At 42.8% G+C, this 25,477-nt stretch overlaps 1 protein-coding gene across 4 annotated transcripts in view; it reads left to right on the top strand.

Annotated features, from left to right (window-relative positions):
• Positions 1-25,477, top strand: part of LOC118560255 (protein NLRC3-like) — a 943,592-nt gene that overhangs the window by 893,728 nt on the left and 24,387 nt on the right. For 3 of the 4 annotated variants that reach the window (XM_036131164.1, XM_036131167.1, XM_036131168.1), the window contains exon 1: positions 23,289-23,403. The exons of the other annotated variant lie outside the window; for it this stretch is intronic. The gene's annotated coding sequence lies outside the window, so the exon portion shown is untranslated. Of the gene's footprint in view, positions 1-23,288; positions 23,404-25,477 lie in introns of those variants that run through there. 4 annotated transcript variants of the gene reach the window in all.

The raw sequence follows: 25,477 nt of genomic DNA, 5'->3' as shown, positions 1-25,477 counted from the left end.
AGGCCCGAGCAGCGAAGCGCTGCGAAGGCCTATTGTATCTGTAGTGTTAATTAGGCCCGAGCAGCGAAGCGCTGCGAAGGCCTATTGTTTCTGTGTTGTTTCTTATTAGGCCCGAGCAGCGAAGCGCTGCGAAGGCCTATTGTTTCTGTGTTGTTTCTTATTATTATTTTTTTTATTCTGCCCCCCTAAAGAGGGGGCTTTTTGGGGGCTTTATCATACTCAAAAACTCACCAAACTTTGCAGATGCATGGTGACGAATTAAAAATTTTGTATTTTAAGGTCGTCACAAAAATCAAAACAAAAATGCCTCAACGGCGCCACCTAGCAATTTTCAAAGGACCCTCTTCTATTCACTTACTTCATCGTAGAGACATGAGATTTGGTACAGTGGTAGAGCTCACCAAGACGCTCAGAATTTACAATTAATGTCATAGTGCAAATATCACAGGAAGTCGGCCATTTTAGATTGAAGGTCTGATTTTGACCCGATTTTTGACGTTTACAGCATTGGTATTTGATCGAACTCCTCCTAGGGATTTTGAGCGAGCGGCTTGAAACTCGGTCAGTCTGATCATAAGGCATGGCCAATTAAAAGTTATCAAAACGGTGAGTTTTTGAGCATGCTGAAGGGGCGTTGGCAGGGGTCAAAGTTCACCTACTCGCCATGAAACACAAAACTGTTATATTTCATACACAAAAACTCACAGAGCCACCAAACTTTCAGTAGTTGATCACCACTAGGTCTTCTTTAATATCCAATGGTCAAATGATGACATTGCTTAGGCCACGCCCCCTGACAACAGGAAGTGTCATGTTTTGTTGTAAGCGGTCGCTATGTTACCCCTCTGAGCTAATCAACATGAAACTGTGTCAAGAGACAGAAGACATATTGGTGTGTTGTGGATTCCAGCCCCAAGTGGATTCCATGGAGCAGGGCGGCGTAGTGGCGTGGGGAAGTCACATCAAACCATATATTTTTAATCTTTTGACAGCATTATTTGCTCAAACCTGTCCACCAGGTGGCAGCAAGAGACCACAAATAAACCACAAACCAAGTTGTCTTGTTCAGTAAGGCAAGGCAAGGCAAATTTATTTATATAGCACGAAACACAAAACTGTTATATTTCATACACAAAAACTCACAGAGCCACCAAACTTTCAGTAGTTGATCACCACTAGGTCTTCTTTAATATCCAATGGTCAAATGATGACATTGCTTAGGCCACGCCCCCTGACAACAGGAAGTGTCATGTTTTGTTGTAAGCGGTCGCTATGTTACCCCTCTGAGCTAATCAACATGAAACTGTGTCAAGAGACAGAAGACATATTGGTGTGTTGTGGATTCCAGCCCCAAGTGGATTCCATGGAGCAGGGCGGCGTAGTGGCGTGGGGAAGTCACATCAAACCATATATTTTTAATCTTTTGACAGCATTATTTGCTCAAACCTGTCCACCAGGTGGCAGCAAGAGACCACAAATAAACCACAAACCAAGTTGTCTTGTTCAGTAAGGCAAGGCAAGGCAAATTTATTTATATAGCACAATTCAGTACAAAGACAATGCAAAGTGCTTTACATGATTAAAATATAGCAAAATAAAACAGAATAAAAGCAAGTAGGGATAAAATGTAGATAGAAAAAAAGAACAAAAAAGTGGTGATTCAGTTAACTAGAACAGTTGAAGGCAATTCAAAACAAATGTGTTTTTAATCTTGATTTAAAGGAACTCAGGCTTTCCGCACCTTTACAATTTTCTGGTAGTTTGTTCCAGATCAGTGGAGCATAGGAACTAAATGCTGCTTCTCCTTGTTTAGTTCTGGTTCTAGGTATGCAGAGTAGGCTAGAGCCAGAAGACCTTAATGGCCTGGATGGTTAATACACTGATAACAAGTCTGATGTATTTAGGTGCTAAGCCATTCAGGGATTTATAGACGAACAGAAGTTTTTAAAGTCTATTCTCTGATATACAGGGAGCCATGGAAGGACTTTAGAACTGGGGTGATGTGCTCTACTTTCTTAGTCTTAGTGAGGACGCGGGGAGCAGCGTTCTGGATCAGCTGCAGCTGTCTGATCCACTTTTTAGGCAGGCCTGTGAAAACACCGTTGCAAATATAAACGCATGGATTAGTTTTTCCAGATCCTGCTGAGACATTAGTCCTTTAATCCTGGAAATGTTTTTCAGGTGATAGAAAGCTGACCTTGTAACTGTCTTTAGATGCTTTTGGAGGTTCAGGTCTGAGACCATTACTACTCCAAGATTTCGGGCCTGATCAGTGGTTCCTAGCTGAAGCGACTGAAGCTGTGTGCTAACCTTTGATCTCTCCTCTATTGGTCCAAAAATTATTACTTCTGTTTTGTTTTTATTCAACTGAAGAAAATTTTGGCACATCTACGTATTGATTTCTTCTAGGCATTTACTCAGTGCTTGAACTGGTTTATAGTCACCTGGTGACATGGTGATGTACAGCTGTGTGTCGTCTGCATAGTTATGGTAGCTGATGTTGTTGTTTCTTATGATCTGAGCTAGAGGAGCATGTAGATATTGAATAGGAGGGGACCCAGGATGGACCCTTGGGGAACCCCACATGTGATTTTTGTAATCTTCGATGTAAAGTTACCTACTGATACAAAAAAGTCCCTGTCCTTTAAGTAGGATTTAAACCAGTGGAGAGCTGTACCACAGAGGCCGACCCAGTTCTCCAGGCGCTCTAACAGAATAGAGTGATCAACAGTATCAAATGCTGCACTGAGGTCCAACAGAACCAGCACTGTGGTTCTTCCACAGTCTGTATTTCTATGGATGTCATCAAACACCTTGATAAGGGCGGTCTCTGTACTGTGGTGAGCACGGAAGCCAGACTGGAAAACGTCAAAGCGGCTGGTCGTTGTTAAGAAGGTGTTTAATTGTTGAAACACAGCTTTTTCAATAATCTTACTGATAAAGGGGAGGTTTGAGATGGGTCTGTAGTTCTGGAGTAGTAGTTTGTCTAAATTGTTCTTTTTTAACAGTGGTTTGATAATTGCTGTTTTTAGGGACTGGGGGGAAAACACCTGACAGAAGGGATGTGTTTATTATCTGAGTCAAATCAGACGCTATGACAGGCAAAACTTTCTTAAGGAAAACTGTGGGTAGAGCATCAAGACAGCATGAGGAGGAACTTAGCTGCTGAATGATCTCCTCTAAGCTTTTGGAGTTTATTTGGCTGAATTGGGACATTTTGTCAGGATAAGTTCCAGCTGAATACGGCTTTGGTTCTAGAGTTGGTGTGGATGTACAAACTGATCTTCTAATTATCAGTTTATTTATTTTTTAGACTAGTTCCATATGAGAGGTTGCAAGAAAACTTGTAACTTTACTGAATTTGCAGCTTAAGAAGATTGGGTTTGACAGACAACACCAACTGTCCCCTCAATCCAGTGCACACAATACCACAACAGACCTCATCACGCTTTACAGTACATCAAGAAAACTAAATCAACTAAAACAAGTTCACGAGTGCACATGAAATTAAGTTAATCCATATTTGTGTGTCAGGGTGTCTAAGCACTCTCCAGAATTTGACATCTCAGCAGGACCTGTAATAATTATAGAAAGTAACGTTATAGTTGTTCTGCCTTTTGTTAAGACAGCAAGGAATTCATGTCGTGAATACATTACATAAATAAGATCTAAATTAATTATTAGTCAGAGGAAATCCATAGTAAAAACAGTTAAAAACGTTTTGGGTTCATATTTAATCAGAGTGAGACATCACAACTTTGTTAGATCTCTATGTGAATTACGTGAGATAGTGAGTGCTCTCACCTTAAATAAAAGATCTTTGACGTATTTTGCTCTGGGAAAAGCTGGTTTTTAGCGATGAAGCTAGGGAAACTGCTAATGTTGAAGTTGAATTTGTTCTACACGCTTCTGCCTTGGAAAATATTCGTCTTTTTACAAAAAGAATGTTTAAAGCCAGATTTGTGGATAAAGGTTATTCAGACAACGCAAGAAAAGGAAGCTTTGTGTGGGGAACTTTTGTCCTAGCTGTCTAGCTGCATATGGCCCCAGGACAGCACAATAGTTTTCTTGAAGTATAATTTTGGAGAAGTAGAAACAAGTATTAATTTCAAAAGGTAGGTAAAAGAGGAAAAAAGTTTTTACAAAATCTTAAAATGTTGGATAGTTGTTATTTCCATCTTGCTGTGAAAATTGGTGAAATATTATCATTTTTAATGCTTAGATATAAAATTGCAAGGCAATTACTAAAATTGCCGTTTCTTGAAAATGTTTTTTGGCATGCCATACTTTATATTTATAGGTAGCCTAGATGTGCATAATAAAAGAGTGGAACTAAAAGCTGGTCTAAAATTTTTATGGAGCTTTAACTTGCTAAGAGTAATAACGTTAGATGATTATATCTTTAAAATGAGATAACTGTCTCATAAAATGTGATAGTTTACTTGGTCTAAAGAGATGATTCAATTAAATGTTATTTATATAGCGCCAATTCATGAAATATATCATCTCAAGGCACTTTACAAAGTCAAAATCAATCAGATTATACAGATTGGGTCAGATTATACACATTGGTCAAAAAAATTCCTATATAAGGGAACCAGTTCATTGCATCAAAGTCTTGACAAGTAGCATTCTCTCTTGAAGAAGCGTAGAGCTACAGGGAGAGTCGTCTGCATTGTACATGGCTTTGCAGCAATCCTACCTACTGAGCAAGCATGAAGCAACAGCGGGAAAAAAACTCCCCATTAACGGGAAGGAAAACCTCCAGCAGAACCGGGCTCAGTATGAACAGTCATCTGCCTCGACCGACTGGGGTTACAGAAGACAGAGCAGAGACACAACAAGAGAGACAAAAAAGCACAGAAGTTCTACATTAGATGGTAGTAGCGGGTCATTCAAAATTGAAGAACAATAGACCCTGATGTCCTGCAGTAGCCTAAACCTATAGCAGCATAACTATAGAGGTAGCTCAGGGTAACATGAGCCACTCTAACTATAAGCTTTTTAAAAAAGGAAAGTCCCAAGGGCCAGCTTCTAGTGGAGAAGTTCAAGTATCTTGGGGTCTTGTTCACGAATGAGGGGAAGATGGAGCGGGAGATCGACAGGCGGATTGGTGCGGCGTCTGCTGTGAAGCGGGCGCTATACCGGTCCGTTGTGGTGAATCTGCACCAGATTTTTTGTGAGTCGTGGGGGAGCGCTGCCGAACACGTTCGTGTAAATCGCCCAGTGGACGGGCGGGCAAAATGCGTGACAGCATCTGCGTTGGCGGGCGGCCGGCGGTGCGCAAATCCCAGCGTTGGCCAAGGCCGGAGCGGCGCTTTGCTGCGAGGGCCGCTCATCACCGCTTGCGGTTTTAATTATTATTATTTTTATTCTGCCCCCCTAAAGAGGGGCCTTTTTGGGGGCTTTATCATATTCAAAAACTCACCAAACTTTGCAGATGCATGGTGACTGTTTAAAAATTTTGTATTTTAAGGTCGTCACAAAAATCTAAAGAAAAATGCCTCAACGGCGCCACCTAGCAATTTTCAAAGGACCCTTTGCTATTCACTTACTTCATCGTAGATTAATGAAATTTTGAACAGTTGTAGATCTAAGCAAGACGCTCAGAATTTACAATAAACGTCATAGTGCAAATATCACAGGAAGTCGGCCATTTTAGATTGAAGGTCGTAATTTTACCTCATTTTTGACGTTTACAGCATTGGTATTTGATCGAACTCGTCCTAGGGATTTCGAGCGAGCGGCTTGAAACTCGGTCAGTCTGATCATAAGGCATGGCCAATTAAAAGTTATCAAAACGGTGAGTTTTTGAGCATGTTGAAGGGGCGTTAGCAGGGGTCAAAGTTCACCTACTCGCCACAAAACAGAAAACTGTTATATCTCCTACACAGAAACACACAGAGGCACCAAACTTTCTGTAATTGATCATCATCGGGTCTTTTACAATATCCAATGGTCAAATGATGACATCACTTAGGCCACGCCCCCTGACAACAGGAAAAACTGTTATATCTCCTACACAGAAACACACAGAGGCACCAAACTTTCTGTGATTGATCATCATCGGGTCTTCTACAATATCCAATGGTCAAATGATGACATCACTTAGGCCACGCCCCCTGACAATAGGAAAAACTGTTATATCTCCTACACAGAAACACACAGAGGCACCAAACTTTCTGTGATTGATCATCATCGGGTCTTCTACAATATCCAATAGTCAAATGATGACATCACTTAGGCCACGCCCCCTGACAACAGGAAAAACTGCTATATCTCCTACACAGAAACACACAGAGGCACCAAACTTTCTGTGATTGATCATCATCGGGTCTTCTACAGTATCCAATGGTCAAATGATGACATCACTTAGGCCACGCCCCCTGACAACAGGAAAAACTGCTATATCTCCTACACAGAAACACACAGAGGCACCAAACTTTCTGTGATTGATCATCATCGGGTCTTCTACAATATTCAATGGACAAATGATGACATCACTTAGGCCACGCCCCCTGACAACAGGAAAAACTGCTATATCTCCTACACAGAAACACACAGAGGCACCAAACTTTCTGTGATTGATCATCATCGGGTCTTCTACAATATCCAATGGTCAAATGATGACATCACTTAGGCCATGCCCCCTGACAACAGGAAAAACTGCTATATCTCCTACACAGAAACACACAGAGGCACCAAACTTTCTGTGATTGATCATCATCGGGTCTTCTACAATATCCAATGGTCAAATGATGACATCACTTAGGCCACGCCCCCTGACAACAGGAAGTGTCATGTTTTATTGTTAGCAGTCGCTATGTTACCCCTCTGAGCTAATCAACATGAAACTGTGTCCACAGACATGTTGCTGTGTTGTGGATTCCAGGCCCAACTGGATTCCATGTAGCAGTGCGGCATGGTGGCGTGGCGAAGTCACCTGAAACGCTGCTGCCATATGTCCAGACTTCCATAGGGTATTGACAAATTTATTAAAAAGTAACTTAAAATTACCTTAAAAGGACAACATTTTTAAAAGTCAAAAGGCTTATTTGATGCTTTGAGAACATCTCTTCTATTCGGCTACAAAATCAACTGGATTCGATGGAGCAGGGCGGCGTAGTGGCGTGGCAAAGTCACCTGAAACGCCGCTGCCATATGTCCAGACTTCCATAGGATATTGATAAATTTAATAAAAAGTAACTTAAAATTACCTTAAAAGGACAACATTTTTAAAAGTCAAAAGGCTTATTTAATGCTTTGAGAACATCTCTTCTATTCGGCTACAAAACCAACCAAAACAGGATGATCTTTTAAGCTATAAGACCATTTTTAAGATGTCAATACATAGATTTTAAGCTGGTGGGTCGCCACTGCCTCCGGTGGCCAAATGCATCGCTGCATCAACTGATCTGCACCAGTTTAATCTCGTCATGGCAAAATTATTTTTTCTCTTCATGTGTGGCCCTAATACTCCATCGTAAGAACACCGCTGTCGTTACCGCGGGTCCTGGGAAAAAAAAAAAACGCTGCTCCTGGGGGGAATTTTTGATTATGCTCACGCATAGATGTGTAAAACTTCACATTGCAATTCAGACAGGCGCAGACTGAACCGTGCAGTTCATTTTAAAGAGGCAGTTTTGGCGCATATTCCGATAGAAACGGGCTGCGGGGAGCCTAAGTGTGTTGTCGTGGGCGTGTTTACCTGCTGCAGGTAACCGCTGTGAAACAATCAGAAAGATTTCCCTGATTAATAACATCTTTATGGCGCTCATCTTTATTGTTACTATGTGCTGCTTTACCAGTTCTCTCTCTCTCGCTCGCTCGCTCGTCATCGGACAAAAATCAAACTGCTTCGTGTTTGTATTTGAAATTGTGCGTCAGACTCAGATTTAGAAGTGTTGTTACGACGTTTGAGCTGTAACTGCAACCGTTTTTTATATATATATATATATATATCTGGTAACTTTACTGAATTTGCAGCTTAAGAAGATTGGGTTTGACAAACAACACCAACTGTCCCCTCAATCCAGTGCACACAATACCACAACAGACCTCATCACGCTCTACAGTACATCAAGAAAACTAAATCAACTAAAACAAGTTCACGAGTGCACATGAAATGAAGTTAATCCATATTTGTGTGTCAGGGTGTCTAAGCATTCTCCAGAATTTGACATCTCAGCAGAGCCTGTAATAATTATAGAAAGTAACATTATAGTTGTTCTGCCTTTTGTTAAGACAGCAAGGAATTCATGTCGTGAATACATTACATAAATAAGATAATAATTCTTAGGCAAAAACAGTTAGAAAAGTTTTGGGTTCATATTTAATCAGAGTGAGACATCACAACTTTGTTAGATCTCTATGTGAATTACGTGAGATAGTGAGTGCTCTCACCTTAAAAAAAGATCTTTGACGTATTTTGCTCCGGTTAAAAGCTGCTTTTCAGCGATGAAGCTAGGGAAACTGCTAATGTTGAAGTTGAATTTGTTCTACACGCTTCTGCCTTGGAAAAATATTCGTCTTTTTACAAAAAGAATGTTTAAAGCCAGATTTGGGAACAAAGGTTATTCAGAGAATGCAAGAAAAGGAAGCTTTTGTGGGGAACTTTTGTCCTAGCTGTCTAGCTGCATATGGCCCCAGGACAGCACAATAGTTTTCTTGAAGTTTAATTTTGGAGAAGTAGAAACAAGTATTCATTTCAAAAGGTAGGTAAAAAAGGAAAAAAGTTTTTACAAAATCTTAAAATGTTGGATAGTCGTTATTTCCATCTTGCTGTGAAAATTGGTGAAATATTATCATTTTTAATGCTTAGATATAAAATCGCAAGGCCATTACTAAAATTGCCTTTTGTTGAAAATGTTTTTTGGCATGCCATACTTTATATTTATAGGTAGCCTAGATGTGCATAATAAAAGAGTGGAACTAAAACCTGGTCTAAAATTATTATGGAGCTTTAACTTGCTAAGAGTAATACTGTTAGATGATTATATCTTTAAAATGAGATAACTGTCTCAAAAAATGTGATAGTTTATTTGGTCTGAAGAGATGATGCAATTCAATGTTATTTATATAGCGACAATTCATGAAATATGTCATCTCAAGGCACTTTACAACGTCAAAATCAATCAGATTATACAGATTGGGTCAGATTATACACATTGGTCAAAAAATTCCTATATAAGGGAACCAGTTCATTGCATCAAAGTCTTGACAAGTAGCATTCTCTCTTGAAGAAGCGTAGAGCCACAGGGAGAGTCGTCTGCATTGTCCATGGCTTTGCAGCAATCCTACCTACTGAGCAAGCATGAAGCGACAGTGGGAAGAAAAACCACCCATTAACGGGAAGGAAAAACCTCCAGCAGAACCGGGCTCAGTATGAACGGTCATCTGCCTCGATAGACTGGGGGTTACAGAAGACAGAGCAGAGACACAACAAGACAGACAAAAAAGCACAGAAGCACACATTGATCTAGTAATCTGTTCTACATTAGATGGTAGTAGCGGGTGATCTGTCTTCCCTGGATGAAGCCACAGCTAACAGAACGCCAGACCAGGTGTGCCTACTATGAAGAAAAAAGAAAAATCAAAAAGTTAAAAGCTGAAATTACAACAGTCATTCAAAATTGAAGCACAATAGACCCTGATGTCCTGCAGTAGCCTAAACCTATAGCAGCATAACTATAGAGGTAGCTCAGGGTAACATGAGCCACTCTAACTATAAGCTTTTTAAAAAAGGAAAGTCCCAAGGGCCAGCTTCTAGTGGAGAAGTTCAAGTATCTTGGGGTCTTGTTCACGAATGAGGGGAAGATGGAGCGGGAGATCGACAGGCGGATTGGTGCGGCGTCTGCTGTGAAGCGGGCGCTATACCGGTCCGTTGCGGGCGCTATACCGGTCCGTTGTGGTGAATCTGCACCAGATTTTTTGTGAGTCGTGGGGGAGCGCTGCCGAACACGTTCGTGTAAATCGCCCAGTGGACGGGCGGGCAAAATGCGTGACAGCATCTGCGGTGGCGGGCGGCCGGCGGTGCGCAAATCCCAGCGGTGGCCAAGGCCGGAGCGGCGCTTTGCTGCGAGGGCCGCTCATCACCGCTTGCGGTTTTAATTTTTTCTTCTTCTTCTTCTTCTTTTCTCCTAGGTGTGATCATCAGTGCCTGTAGTGTCAGCATTTTTATTCATAGGTGACTGATTATGGAGCGGTCCGGTCTGCCTCTGCATCACAGTGGCTGTCATCTGTCAAACACAAGACCACAATCAGTTTAGCAGACAGCATTAAACATGTCAATACTACTTAAACCATGTTAACACCAAGCTAATAGAACAACACCTGGATCGTTACTCATTCAAATATTCATACCACATATTCCTATCAGTTTTTATAAACACCCCGAGTTAGTATCTGGGATGCAATTTGTAAGGTTACACAGTCAAGATATAACAGCAATATTTTGGGTTCTTTACTGTCATAATAGGAAAAAAATGGGTTTTCATTTTTAAAGTTAGATTTCCACCATGTTATACATTTGTAAATGTCACAGTTCCAAACTCAATATTTAATTACACAGCTAAATGTTTAGTTTGTAAACTAAGTATTATGCTGCAAACAAAATATTTAGTTTTCAAATTAAATATTTAACTCCAAAGTAAACGTTTAGTTTATATACTAAAAGTTAACTTTGGAGCTAAACATTTAACTTGTTCATTAAATATTTCATTTGGAACTGACTAGTTTAAAGATTTATGAATAACAAAAATGAAAAATGAACCCTGCCTTTTATCTCTTATGACAGGCTAAATATATTTTGCTGTAAATCTTTCATTGTCTAACTTTAAAAACGGAATTCCATACCAATTTGCGGGGTTGTAAATATATGCAGATAATAATTCACAAGGAAGAACAAAGCTAAATGACGGTTGTCTTCATGTGAAAGCATATGTTTTATCAAAATGGACACAAACTACGCAGTTAAGAGTTAAAGTAGGCTAACGTTAGCTTACCTGTCTGCTCTCCTCTTTATCACCTTGGAGCTTTTAATGCAACTTCGTAGCCCAGCCACTTTTCTGGCATCGTTGGTCTTCAGTCGGTCTTTTGTCTACAAAATTAAAAAAAAATACGGTCACTTCGGTGGTTTCTTCAGACTTAAAGCTTTTAACCACAGGCGGAGGGATTTCTCGTTCTTCGGCTGAAGGAAGTAGGGCACCTCGCATCCGCAGCTCTTGTACACCGTTGATGATTAAAACACTCCAGCATTAACCTTTCTTCTACACCCATTATTATGACAACCTCTAACCATACAAACGATCCCAGTCTTCTTTGAAGTCATATTTACGAGTAATTTGAGACCAAGTAGCTGCATGAGTTGCTTTTCAGTAAGCTCGCTAGACAGGAAGTGACCCGCCAGAAGTCTGGCACAGAAAACCGTCAACTCACTGTCTCCGTACTTCCGTTGAAAATAGGGTGAAATTAGACTTTTCCTTATTTCATAGATATGATTACAAAACGTCAGGTAGCTACTAATAGACCTCCATTAGAGTTTTTCATCTAAGCGGACTGGATGAAGTAGTTGAGCCAATCACAACTAGTGCAGCACCCCTATCTGCCAAGGCTCTTGGTTTGATCTGGAAGAAGCAGTCGGCCGCCGGCCGCTTCTTCTAGTTGTGATCGTCTCAGTTGTTTCACCCGGTCCGATTACATGGAAAACTCAAATGGCTGTCTATTAGCTGCCTGACATTTTGTAATCATATCTATTTAAGTAGAAAAACTCCTCATTCAGCTCTATTCAGCCAGGAAGAAAGCTGAGCCCAGCTGTTGTCACTTGACCAAATGAGCCGATTTCATTGGATAGAAGTCGCTTGACTCTATCGAGTGCAGATTGCTTTGGCCTGAGTTCATCAAAAGGTCAACAAATTTGCAGCCGAATTTTTGCAGTTGAATTTTTGCAGGTGAATTCTTTGCAGGTGAATTTTTTGCAGCTGAATATTTTGCAGCAGAATTTTTCACAGGTGAATTTTTTGTTGGCAAATTTTTACCAGATTAAAATTCAGTGTAAGGAATTCAATGTCTAAAAAAATTCATTGTTTGAAATTCGGTGTTAAAAAATTTAGTGTTTAAAATTCAGTGTTAAAAAAAGGCAGATTCCAAAGAGACTGTTTTTCTTCCATATAAGTGGGCTCTCCATGGAGTGTCAGCTCTGCTATTTCACTTGTCCCTCTGCAGAATCATAAGAAAAGTTTTAGACATTATTTTACTGTTCACATCTTTAAAAGAAACCTCAGAAGAGATCTCACTCTTTAAAAACGGTCCAACGCAGTTCTTAAAATCTGGGGAAACGTCTACTGAAGGGAAAACATCTTTCTCATCAGGTACAACAGAGCCGTTACAATAATGAAGCAACAAAGTCCGCTCACTACCCGTGAGGGCTTCTCTCCATTTACTAAGCAGCAGAGCCATAACACCAGTCCAATTCACTTCCAGTCAGGAAGCAAGAGGAGCTGCATGGTCCAAGCCTGCTCCTGTAAGCTGGACTACATGTCCCAGAGTCACCACATTAGAGAGAGAACCGCCTTAGAAGAGTTGGCCCCACCTGACAAGCTGCACTGAACCGTGACCTATAGACGACTGGTTCCTGAAGCAGCCAGTATAGTCAGCTGTGGTGTCCCAGCCTCTTCTTTTTCAACAAACTCCACACCTTGAATGGTCCACAATAGAAAACAGGAAGTTCTTTGACGTTAGGCTGCTTTAAGTTCATCAGAAACAGGGATTTGTTCAGTCCAAGTCCACCTAACTGATTCAGGATAGTACAAGCCAACGGCCTCCACACTAAATCAGTAGGACCACACAGGAACCTCTGTAGGAACTGGAAACAGAAAGCAGCCCCCCTGCTGCTGAGCTGGATCAGGCCCTGTCCTCCATCGTCCTTCACTCTGCGGCACCCAGTGCAGTTTGTCCCAGAAAGAGTCAACATGAAGAGCCTGGATCTTTGACAGCAGGTCAGGTGGGGGTCAACACATGACAGGCGATGCCATAAAGTGGATGAAACCAAATTATTAACAATTAGAACTCTGCCTCTGTAGGACATCTTTGTCAAAATCCACTTCCACCTTGTTAAACGACCTTTCATCTTATCTAGAACATTTTCCCAGTTTTTCAAACCAAATGATTGATCACCCAGAAAAACTCCTAAATATTTAAACCCTCCCTTCTTCCAAATTAACCCTCCAGGCAATCTTAGTTGGTTCTCCAGGTCACCTCCATGACACAGAGCTTCACTTTTAGAACATGCCAGAAAGGCCACACCCTTGTCTAATTCCTCTTTGGATCTGAAAAGGAGCGCTCAGACCACCATTAATTTTTCGCTCACTCTGAATGTCACAGTATAAAACCTTAACTTTATCAATAAAACCAGGACCAAAGCCAAAAGCACTCAAAGTGAGCCATAAGTAGTCATGCTCAACACCATCAAAGGCTTTTTCTTGATCAATAGATTTGATTCCAGCTTTCAGGCCATACAGCTCACAGATCTCTAAAAATCTCCTATCAAGACAATGTTATCAGAGATCAAGCTGCCCGCTACACAATATGTCTGATCACAGTGGATCACTTTCTCCACCACTTTGCTCAGCCTGGTTGCCAACACCTTAGAGAGGAGCTTGTAATGTGAGCAGAGCAGTGAAACAGGTCTCCAGTCTTTAATAAACTGCAGCTCACCTTCCCTGGGCAGCAAAGTAAGAAGCGCCTTTCTGCAGCTCAGTGGCAGACGGCCTCCAGCCAGACTGTCCTTCAGTACTGACAGCAGATCTTCCCCCACTACTGAGCACAAAGACTTGTAGAAGTCCACAGGTAGAGCATCTATTCCAGGAGCTTTGCCACTCTGCATGCTCTGCAGAGCTGCATAGAGTTCATTAGCAGACAGAACTGCTTCCAGCTCTATGTTCCTCTGCTGCTCCACCTGAGGAAGACCAGTGTAGAAGCTCTGGGACACTGCCTGCTCCTCTCTGGGCTCACATTTAAACAGCTTGCTGTAAAAAGTCACAGCATGGGGGAAGCGTAGAGCTACAGGAAGAGTCAACTGCATTGTACATGGCTTTGCTGCAATCCAGATTGCAGCAAAGCAATTCATGTAACCATGTTTCTGTTAAAAACATAACATCAAGATTATTGTCAATAATGAAGTCATTAATTAAAATGGATTTTCCTGACAGAGATCTAATATTTAATAAACCCAGTTTATATGATTTGGTGGTTGATGATGTCCCTGTGGCAGGTTGCATCTGACAGTTTATGACTTTTCCCAGGAGTGAATGCTGCTTGTCGGGACTTTGATTCAATCAACTGGTTTCCTTATATAGGACATTTTTGACCAATCTGTGTAATCTGACCCAATCTGTATAATATGATTGAACTTGATTTTGTAAAGTGCCTTGAGATGACATGTTTCATGATTTGGCGCTATATAAATAAAATTGAATTGAATTGAATTTTAAGTACGACTGATTATTTCTGTCTGTTTTCCTTTTGCTTTTCTTATTTCTGCCACGTACCATAACAGATATTCCATGTTCTCCGTCAGGAGGCCCAGGCTTATGCTGGAAGCGGTCTTGACTGATAAACGTACAGCCAGGGCCTGCTGAATATCACAAGGAAGTTATCCGAAGGTCTTCACCCTTCTTAAACCTGTTGTTTGCTGCAGAAAAGTGAAAAAGGATTCTACAGGGTACCGTGTCTCTCCATCTGCTCTGTGACAGAGACACCAAGCTGCTGTCAGAGGTTAACCGTCACTATCACTGCTGTCAGAAATCCCTTTTCTTTCTGTGGTCAGCTTGCTGACCTGCCTACAGGCGTGGACAGCAGCCACCATGTTTTTCTTCTTACTACGCCTTTTACTGTTAGTAGGAGCCTCCTGCTCCATCACCTGCTCCCCCTCACCTTTCTCCTCCACAGGAGCTACTACAGGCTCCTCCACATTCACCTCTCCTCCATCAGTCACCACCTCACCTTTCCCTCCCTGATCTTCACACACCCCGGTGGAGCCGACCCGACTCTGTTTGGAGCTGATTTTATCAAATGTTCCTCCTGTCCACAGCCAAAGCTCTAATGGTGGATGAGGTGGAGAACAAGATGTAGTCAAAGTCGTCCACTCTAACCCGAAAACGCAGGTTTAGCTCCTCGTCTAGTTTATTCAGGATCATGAACAGTTGTCTCTGGTGGGAGACAACATGCTTCACAAAAGGCGATTTACACCCCGACAGAATCTTTTTTAAACACTGTGATGGAGTTAAAACAACACTCTCAATAGTTGATATTTATCACATCAGTGTTGAATTTACCTAACACCAGCGTGTAGTGTCAAAAACTAACACTATTGTTGGGTTAATTTAACACTAAATAAGGTTCAAAATATATTAACTCAATGCAAAAGTGTTAAATATAGCTCAGCATAGAAATCTGATTTTTTTAAAATACGATACGATTTTAAATACATTGACAATCCCCAAATTCATATCTAAAAACAAAGACGCCACTTGAATTTACAAACTAAATCACACAAGTTGCAGTTTGAATCCACTTGTATTTTAAACTAGCATAGCACATAAAACAGCACTGGCTTTGCAACGATAAATGTCACACAATATGACAATGTGGAACAATGTACATGTTTTTTCACTCATTTCATTAGAAAATTGCTTGTCATTGTCAGGACTCAGCTGGCAGGGCCCTCAACTCTCCACACGTTTCCAACCACCAACCCTCCAGAGATCTACCCTCCCCCCCTGCCGACAGTCTCACCAACCCTCGACCCATCCACACCTTCGGTCCTACCTTCCTCCCCCCTCACAGTCACACCAATGCAGGTGAGAGGGCAGCTGACGAGGCTGAAACAGAGGAAAGCCTCAGGACCGGACGGCATCCCCCCCCAGGCTGCTGAGGACCTGTGCAGATGAGCTCTGTGAGGTCCTCAGCTACATCTACAACCTGAGCCTCAGCCTGGGGGTGGTGCCCACCCTGTGGAAGACCTCCTGTGTGGTACCGGTTCCCAAAACGCCGCGCGCCAGGGAACCGGCCCACTTCAGACCAGTTACCTCCCACCTGCTGAAGACCATGGAGCGCCTCATCCTCTGATGAAGACCATGGAGCGCCTCATCCTCTGATGAAGACCATGGAGTGCCTCATCCTTGCTCACCTGCGCACCGTGGTGAGCCCCACCCTGGACCCGCTGCAGTTTGCCTACCAGCCCAACATCGGAGTAGAGGATGCCATCATCTACCTGCTGCAGCGGGCGCTCACCCACCTGGAGACCACCGGGAGCGCTGTGAGAGTCATGTTCTTTGACTTCTCCAGCGCTTTCAACACCATCAGACCGGTACTGCTGAGGGGGAAGCTGGAGGACGCTGGGGTGGACAAACATCTGGCTGACTGGACCATGGACTACCTCACTCACCATAGACTACCTCACTAACCATGGACTACCTCACTGACCATGGACTACCTCACTGACCATCAACTACCTCACTGACCATCAACTACCTCACTGACCATGGACTACCTCACTGACCATGGACTACCTCACTAACCGCCCTCAGTACGTGCGGCTGCACGGCTGTCAGTCAGAGGTGGCACTCTGCATCACCGGGGCCCCCCAGGGCACCGTTCTGTCTCCGTTTCTCTTCACCCTTTACACCTCGGACTTCACCTACAACACGGACAGCTGCCACCTTCAGAAGTTCTCTGATGACTCGGCCATTGTGGGCTGTGTGTCTGAGGGGAACGAGCTGGAGTACCAGTCGGTCATCATGGACTTTGTGGACTGGTGTGAGAAGAACCATCTGTGCTTAAACACCAGTAAGACCAAGGAGATGGTGATTGACTTCAGGTGAAGACCCCCACCTCACTCACCTGTGAACATCCAGGGGCAAGACATAGAAACTGTGGAGAGTTTCAAATACCTGGGTGTTCACATCAACAATAAACTGGACTGGACTCATAACACAGACGCCCTGTATAAGAAGGGCCAGAGCCGCCTCCACCTCCTGAGGAGGCTGAGGTCCTTTGGAGTGAGCAGGCCTCTGCTAAAAACTTTTTATGACTCTGTGGTGGCCTCAGCCCTCCTCTACGCTGTTGTCTGCTGGGCTCCTGGCAGCACAGAGCGGGACAGAAAGAGGCTGAATAAGCTGGTGAGGAAGGCCACTTCTGTCCTGGGCTGCTCTCTGGACTCTGTGGAGGAAGTGGCTGAGAGGAGGGTGTTGTCCAAGCTCACATCCATCATGGACAACACCTTCCACCCCCTGTACCAGACTGTAGAGGAGCTGAGCAGCTCCTTTAGTGCCAGACTTAGACATCCTGTCTGTAAAAAGGAGCGCTACCGCAGGTCATTCATTCCTGCTGCTACCAGAATATACAATGCTGCACTATAACTGTAACCATAACTGTAACTATAACTGTAATAACTAATGTGCAATAACTAATGTGCAATAATCTATTTAATACACTGTACTATAATCCGTGCAATAATCCTGAAAGAAGTGACTTCTGCTGCTCTGACCACCTGAATATATGTCAATCCATATGTATGTAAATATTTGTATATCACACTGAATGTACATAAGACATCATCTGCCGATTCCTATTTCTTTTTGTATTTTTATTCTTATTTTTTTGTCTTTTTTGATCCACTGCATATATGAAGATACACTTTATATAACTGATGTACCTTTTCCTACTTTTGGCACCTTCTTCTGATTATTGACTACTGAGTCGATGTGGCAAGTGAATTTCTCCAATGTGAGATCAATAAAGCCTATCTTATCTGATCTTATCTTATCTTAAAACCTCCATCTCATCAAAGCTCTTAACCATTTCTTTCTTCACAGGAACAAACTCAAATTTGTGAAAATCAAAATTCTCCCAGTGGTAATCCAGCTGTCTCTGGTGTTGCTTAACCAATGTTTTTGTTATACATTTCAAAATCTTCACTGATCTTTTAAAAAAATTATGTTTTCCCTCAAATCTCATGCACCATACATGAAGGAGTGGACCTATCTTTCTAAGACAAGGTGGATAATGTAGCATTAAATGATGAGAACATCTGAGAACAACTGGAGAACAACCAAAGAAGATCTTGGAAAAATATACAGAACAGCAAGCAGAATATGAATCCCTGTGAAATAGCCTGAGAACGTCTAAAACATTAGAGGAACAGCTGAGACTGTCTGCAAAACGGTGAAGATCTGGAGGACATCTAGAGAACACATGGGAAACTGGTGGATGTCTCCGGAAATGTAGTGCAGGCAGGAGAGTGTCCAGGGTGAGCAGGAGACAGCAAGGCAGTAGGAGATCACAGCAGGAATAGACGGGCAGAAATGGCTGAAGACAAAGGGCTGGTCCGTGGTGGTAAACGGAGAAGACAGGCCGACCGAGGCGGACAGATGTCAGTAAACGATAGATTTGATTTTTAACAGGAGGATGATTGATTCAAGAACTAATGGGGCATTTCTCAAATGACATCACTTGTTTCCCCAGACAGCTGGTCGGACAGGAAGAGAGCAAATTTCAATGGTGACAACTGCATTACTGATCAATTTAAAAAAAATTACAACATCCTAGTAGCTTCATTTGAACCTGCTTCAGTGGAGGAATCCAGATAGAACAGCTGAAACGTTGGTTTAAATGCAAAGGGGCTGCAAGGGTCTCTATGGGCCCCAAGCAAAAAATGGTAAAATGTAAACTTTCAATTATTACAAAGAAGACATCACACTCTCTGGAAATTTTGCTAAAAAAAACATCCAAGTCAATTTCTGAATAACTGACCATGAGCAAGACGGTCCTCCTGCTCTTCTACTCCTTAAAGGGGATCAGGTAAAATATTCTTCCAAATATTGGTCTGACTTCTGTCTTCAGAGGCCCACCTCTTCTCTTCATAAACTTGTAAGAAAGTTTGCTTTTTGCAACCCTCATCCATTTTCTAAGTATACGGAGAGAGCAGTGGATCCAATATGAATGTGTTAATGAATACATGAACACTAGAAGTGTGCAGCCTGCAAGAGGGAAATTTTAAGGAACGAGCACGCATGCTGGTGTTAGGTGATAATGTCATAATTTTTGGCATGTGGCAAAAGCAGTAGATAGGACCTGAAACTGAAAAACATAGTCCACTTGTCAGGAACCAGAGACAGATGGACCCAGTATTCAACCAGACAAGCAGAGGTACGTTTTAAGAAGGTTTATTTTTCAAAAAAACAGATGTGAGCAGAAACCAAGACAGGCAGGCAAAAATGAAGGGCAGGACAAAAACAAAGCTTGTGGTAAAAAACAGTCCAAGGCAAAAAAGCAGGCAATCAGATAAGGGAGGAAAAACACAGTACAGGGAATGCTGGCAAAACTCACCCATGGACATGGCAAAAACAAACAATGATGTGGCAGATTGCAGGGGGCAGAGGCAGGTATAAGTAAAGGAGTGATCAGGTGAATAGAGTGAAACTAATTACTGACATGGGTAGAGCTAATCGGAAACAGGGAAGTGCTTGGGAGTAAACTGAAGCCGATTGGATGGTGACTGGTGAAGGGGAGTAACAGGAAGACAAAAGAATGCTGGCAGGTGAACTGAACTTAGATTGGTGACAGAAATGGTCTGAGCAGGCCGGATAAACTGATAACCTAAAACAAAATCAAACACTAAGACAGAACCAAAAATAGAAACTGAACTTAAAGCAGGAGAGTGAAGTAATTGATCCAATACAAACAAAAACTATAACCAAACCCAAATCATGACACCACTATACCTTTAATACAATAAACACCTACACAAAATACAACAACACCCACTACATTCAATTCCATTAAATTTTTCTTATAGAGTGCCAATTCATGATACATGTCCTTTCAAGGCTCTTTGCAAAGTCAGACTCCATCAGATCCTCCAGGTTGGTGAGAAAGTTTCCTCTCTAAGGAAACCCAGCAGGTTGCATCAAGTCTCTCCAAGCAGCATTCACTCCTCCTGAAAGAGCGTAGAGCCACAGTGGACAGTCGTCTGCATTGTTGATGGCTTTGCAGCAATCCCTCATACTGAGCATGCATGAAGCGACAGTGGAGAGGAAAACTCCCCTTTAACAGGGAGGAAAACCTCCAGCAGAACCAAAACGAGGCTCAGTGTGAACGCTCATCTGCCTCAACCCACTGGGGCTTAGAGAAGACAGAGCAGAGACACAGAAAGCTCAGAAGCTCACATTGACCCAGGAGTACTTTCTATGTTAGAGAAGACAGAGCAGAGACACAGAAAGCACAGAAGCACACACTGATAAAGGAGTATTTTTCTCTGTTTGATGGTAATAGTGGATGATCTGCCACCCCTGGATGATGTCACAGCTAACAGAACACCGAACCAGGTGTACCTTCTATGAACAGAGAAAAATGAATGAAAAGTTAAAAGCTGAAATAACAACAAACAATGCAGATTGGAGAGCAGTAGGAGAACTCAGCAGAGTGAGAGAATTAGACCCTGATGTCCTCCAGCAGCCTAAGCCTATAGCAGCATAACTATAGAGGTAGCTCAGGGTAACATGAGCCTCTCTAACTAGGAGCTTTGTCACAAAGGAAAGTTTTAAGGTTATTCTGAAAAGTAGACGGGGTGTTGGTTCCACAGGAGAGGAGCCTGACAGCTAAAGGATCTGCCACCCATTCTACTTTTAGACACTCTAGGAACCACCAGTAGTCAGGACTTAGCAGGCAGAGCCGTGCAGTTTCTGCTGGTTCTGCCCTCTTTGCTTTCTCCACAGGTGTCTGCAGTTGACTGGTGAGCAGGGCGCGCACACCTGCGGCTGGTTCCGCAGTATCCGGCCACGCTATCTGAAAAGCGCAGGAGGATGCCACAGTGGTAACCGTTGTGGTTCCCTCTCGTGCTCCCTTGACTTCACTTCATTCTGAATCCCTCATCCATGAGTGCTCAAGTTCCAACGTTACAAGCCACGTCTCCTGGTTCCTCTTGGGCCGGATCCTGCTCCGGACAATCTCTCCTGCTCCCTTGTTTCTACCAAGCCGGGCTTAAAGCTCCCACTGGATTTCCCTGATTCCTCCTGCTGTCCCTGGACCCGCTGGCACTGCTCGGACCCCACTCGGACCCTCTAGACCTCGTCAACCAGTCTCTCTGACACCCGCCTCCATCTCTGTCAGGTTTCCCCCTGAAATGTTTGTGATCTATGTGATGGCGGTTGTATTGAAACAGTAATTTCCCTCTGGGATATTTAAAGCATTTCTGATTCTGATTCTGATTAATAATAAATCTAATAATAAAGAAAAAGTCATGGTTCTTGTCCAAAGCTCCAGATATGAGGATTAAAGATGGAGGCTCAGACACAAAGTCTGGTTCTTCTCCTTGTTCCGATTGGACATTTTTGTTCTGGGCCTAAAACTGTGAGACTGACTGAACTCTTTCATTATCAGAACGTTTCAGTAACAGCAGCTTCAGCCTCTCAGATGCTTCAAACTGAAGGTTCTAATCAAGCTGCTGGAGCTTTCCATCTTTGGACTGAAATCCAGCTGGTTCTGGGTTAACAGGTCCAGTTAGTGCCTCTGAGGTTCTGTGTGAAGTCTTGTCACTGTTTGCAGGTAGAGCTCCTATGTTACTATTGTAGCAGCTGCTGCTAACCTGTTCCTCAGGTGATGTGCAGACTGATGTTAAAATGTTAAAAAGTGAAGCATTTTCCTTGATTCCTCTCAAGAGTCAGGACCCATATTCACAAGGATTGTCATAGTCTCTCAGAGAGCTCCTCCAGATTCCTACCTAGGAGTTTTAGCTTCAGAGGGATTCAGATGCTGCTGAGAGCCACTCTGAGGAAGGAAATGACAGAAAGTTGATCTTAGTGAGGAGGTGTGGTTGACCAGGGCCCAGGGCACTAGCCTCGTGAGACCATCCTGATCTCGCGAGGTTTCAAGGTTTCACTCGCAGATCAGTCTGGATACTCTCCGTTAAAGAAAATTTGGAGCCGTTCACCAAACGAACGTCCAATCAGCATTGGCTTTGAGGCGGGTTGAGGTGTGACGCAACGGGAAGCGCGTCAGTTCAGTCTTAACAGCATGGCGGCTTCAGCCGATGAAACTAGCGTTAGCGTGGCTATCGAGGAAGTTTTATCGGAATTACAGAGTATTTCTTTGCTGAGCTAACGAGCCTTTACCTGCAGCAGCAAGAGTAGCTTGGCTTGTGGTTGTGTTTTCGTCGTCGCTCGTAACAGAGCGACGACGAATCTGATTGGTTCATTTGGCCCGTCTATCACCAACATAGGCCAATCAGCTAACCAGTATTTTCGCCCCTTCCCAAAATTACTTCAACGGAAGGTTTCCAGATGGATATGTGGAGCAAATCTATCTGGCGGAGTCAGGTAACCAGGGCACAGCTCTGGAAGGTGAATAGAGGAGTTTTGAAAAGTCAATTGGTCCCTGGATCACAGAGCAGATACAAGCACTTTAAAGCTTATTGCTGCAGATTAATTTCTCTTTTTCTCTATTTTTACCCACCAGCCTGGTGAGAAGTGCTCAAGAAGAAGAAGGACATGTATCCATATATCCATCCATCCTTTTTCTGAACCGTTTAATCCCTCATGGGGTCGCAGAGGTTGCTGGTGCCTATCTCCAGTGTGTGTGTGTGTGTGTGTGTGTGTGTGTGTGTGTGTGTGTGTGTGTGTGTGTGTGTGTGTGTGTGTGTGTGTGTGTGTGAATAGTTGTTTGTCCTGTCTCTGTGTTGCCCTGCGACAGACTGGCGCCTTTCCAGGGTGTACCCTGCCTCTCGCCCAGTGGGCGCAGAAGATATGTATATACATTCTTTGTAAATGTTTCCACTTGTTATTCAGGATTATTCAATATTTTTCCTATTTATTGATCCTCAGTAAAATGACATTACTAGAGCTGCACCTTTAACACATCAGGCTGCTGAAACTAATTAACGAACCTCCAGTGGAGCAGCTAGGCTTTTTGGTTTAGGGGGCAACAGAACATGTTGGATGGGGGTGTGAGAGGGATCTTTTTTCTTGTCTCTGAAAAAGTCCCTTACCACCACTCTATAAGTGTGAGGACCCTATAAAATGTTTCCAGAGAACAAAACTACTGAATGCAATAAAATGTTGACTGGAAATGAGCTGAAGACTGAGAAGAAACCTGAAAAACAGACAAGTTACAACCTGACCTCAGAGTTTTACAGCTCAGTTCACTGCTGATAAAAAGAGAAGAAGAACTGAAAGGAATGATGCAGGCATGTAAAGGCATGAAGGGAAAGGTGTTTAAAGTCCGGTAAACTCACCTTGACAGGGAGCGGAGCCTCAGGTGAGTCAGTTACAGTCAGGTATCAGATCAGGACAAACAGATTCTGACTCCATTTAGCAGCAGAACAGAACAAAGAGAAGACTCTGGATCAGGGTGAGTGTGAACTTGTTCTGGTTTTCTCTCTGTGGACTGTGAACAGAACCAGGAACAGAACTCGGTCTGGTTCTCCTTCAGAACCAAGCTGTTGCTTCATGTAACTGTGGTGCTGGTCAAGCTGTGATTTCCTGCTTGTCAGCACCAACAAACGCTCAGTTTCCTTCCTTTGTCTCTTTTCTAAAGACAAAAACTGAATCTGAGGAAATTATCACAGTTTGGGTTTTGTTTAGGTTTACTTTTGGATTTTTCATTTAATTTGTCACTCCTAACCCTAACCCCCCACTGTGTAAAGCCACATAGGTGAGCCCACAAGAAGAGACATTTGGCTTTATTTGCACTTCAACCATTGGTTAACAAACAGTTGTCTGAAGGCAGACAGGTTTCTAAAGCTGACTGCAGAACAGAGGATGTCACTAAACAGAACAGACAGAGAACTCAGTACCACAGGGTTCAGTCCTTGGGTCGATTCTTCTTACTATATATATGCTTTCACATTTGGAGCACACATGAATCCTCACATCATTGTCAGAGTCTAGAGACAGTTTGTTTTCAGTCTCTATGAAGATCTTGATGTTCTCTCACTGCAGAGGAAAAGAGGAAGACTTCAGCAGGTTTCAGTACTTCACAGATTAAAACCCGATCCAGCTGTGATTCTGCTGTTGTTTGAGGAGAAAACTCTGCAAGGTTGAATCTTATTTTCCCAGACAGAGGAGTCAGAAATTGAAGTCCGTTATCTGCACATCTGATCCAGTCTCAGGCTTCAGATTGATGTGCAAATATAAACTGTTTAAAGTTATGTAATGTTTAATAACTAACTCTGTCTGTTAAGTATTGTTTGGTGATAATCGGCTTCTTGGCTGAAATCAGGACAATGGTTAAAAAGGGATGAATTTGAGCACTAGCGATCTTTTAACAGCAAACTCTGAAGACACATAGAATAAAGGAGTGACAATTTCTCTTCAAGTTTAGGAATTTATTAAAAGAAATAGAATGAACATCCAGAGAACATCACTATGTAATGCTGTTTATCTTAATTTACACACTATTTCAATCAATAAATCCTCTTTACTGGGCTAGTGAAACTTGAAGATAGAAAGAAGCTGAGCTAACGGACTATTTACATACAAAAAGAAACAAAAGACGAAACAAAAGTGGTTGATCCTCATCAGAATAATTCAGTGAATCCTGGTGCGCCGCAGATCTGATGAACAGAACATGGAATTAGGTTAAATTAGCTTTACTAATTCAAAACAACATTTGGTAATTGTTTCAACCCATTCGCAGCGCAAATCCCAAGTTACAGAAAACATTATTACAGGAAATAACATTTAAAAAAATAATTTGTTCGGAAAAATTATTATTTTTAGGAGCGCTTGTTTTATCTATGTAATTCTACCTCCGGGTGCTAGAGGTCGCGGTAGCGATCAGACGCTAAACTTGGTTACTCCTAAAGTTAAACAAAAAAAGCCTTTAAATGAACATTAATATAATAAAATAATAACACAATTTCAGCAGATTTTCCCCTTAGCATGTGGAAGTGGGTGTTGTGTCGGCTTTTCAGCTCCATCTGGAGTCCGCTTTCCTGTAAGGGCTGAGAATAAATAAACAAAGCTGTTTCTGGCATGGCTGGTTTCCTTTCCTCCTGCGCCTGACGCTGAAGTTGAGACAACACACTTAACTTTGATTCACCCGGTGATGTCCCCCGGGCGAAGAGAGATTTCTCCTAGGTGCTGGAGGGTGCGTCTTTTGGGCCCATCGTGGTTCAAGCCCGTCTCCCTCCTTCTATGTCTCAGGCAGGAAGAAGAAGAAGGCTGGGTGGCAGCCCCCTCAAGGGCTGCAGCCAGAAGGAGCAGACTTATCTTTGAATCGGCTGGCAGTTTCTCCCCATGTCAGGGAGGAACTGAGTTTCAGAGAGGCTCATGTCTCACTCAGCTCATGGCCTCTTCCAGGCCCCATGCATGGCTCCTGCAGGGCAGCCCCTCCTTTAGCGTCCCAGGATGGAGCAGAATGAGAACTGGATCTCTGGCCAGGGGTAGACTGAAGACTGTTGGGTTGTCCTGTGGGAGCAAGC

Source organism: Fundulus heteroclitus, unplaced genomic scaffold (genome assembly GCF_011125445.2).
Source record: "Fundulus heteroclitus isolate FHET01 unplaced genomic scaffold, MU-UCD_Fhet_4.1 scaffold_41, whole genome shotgun sequence".
Classification (NCBI taxonomy): domain Eukaryota; kingdom Metazoa; phylum Chordata; class Actinopteri; order Cyprinodontiformes; family Fundulidae; genus Fundulus; species Fundulus heteroclitus.
Note: the sequence above shows the minus strand (reverse complement) of the source record. Positions and strands in the feature narration are given on the sequence as shown.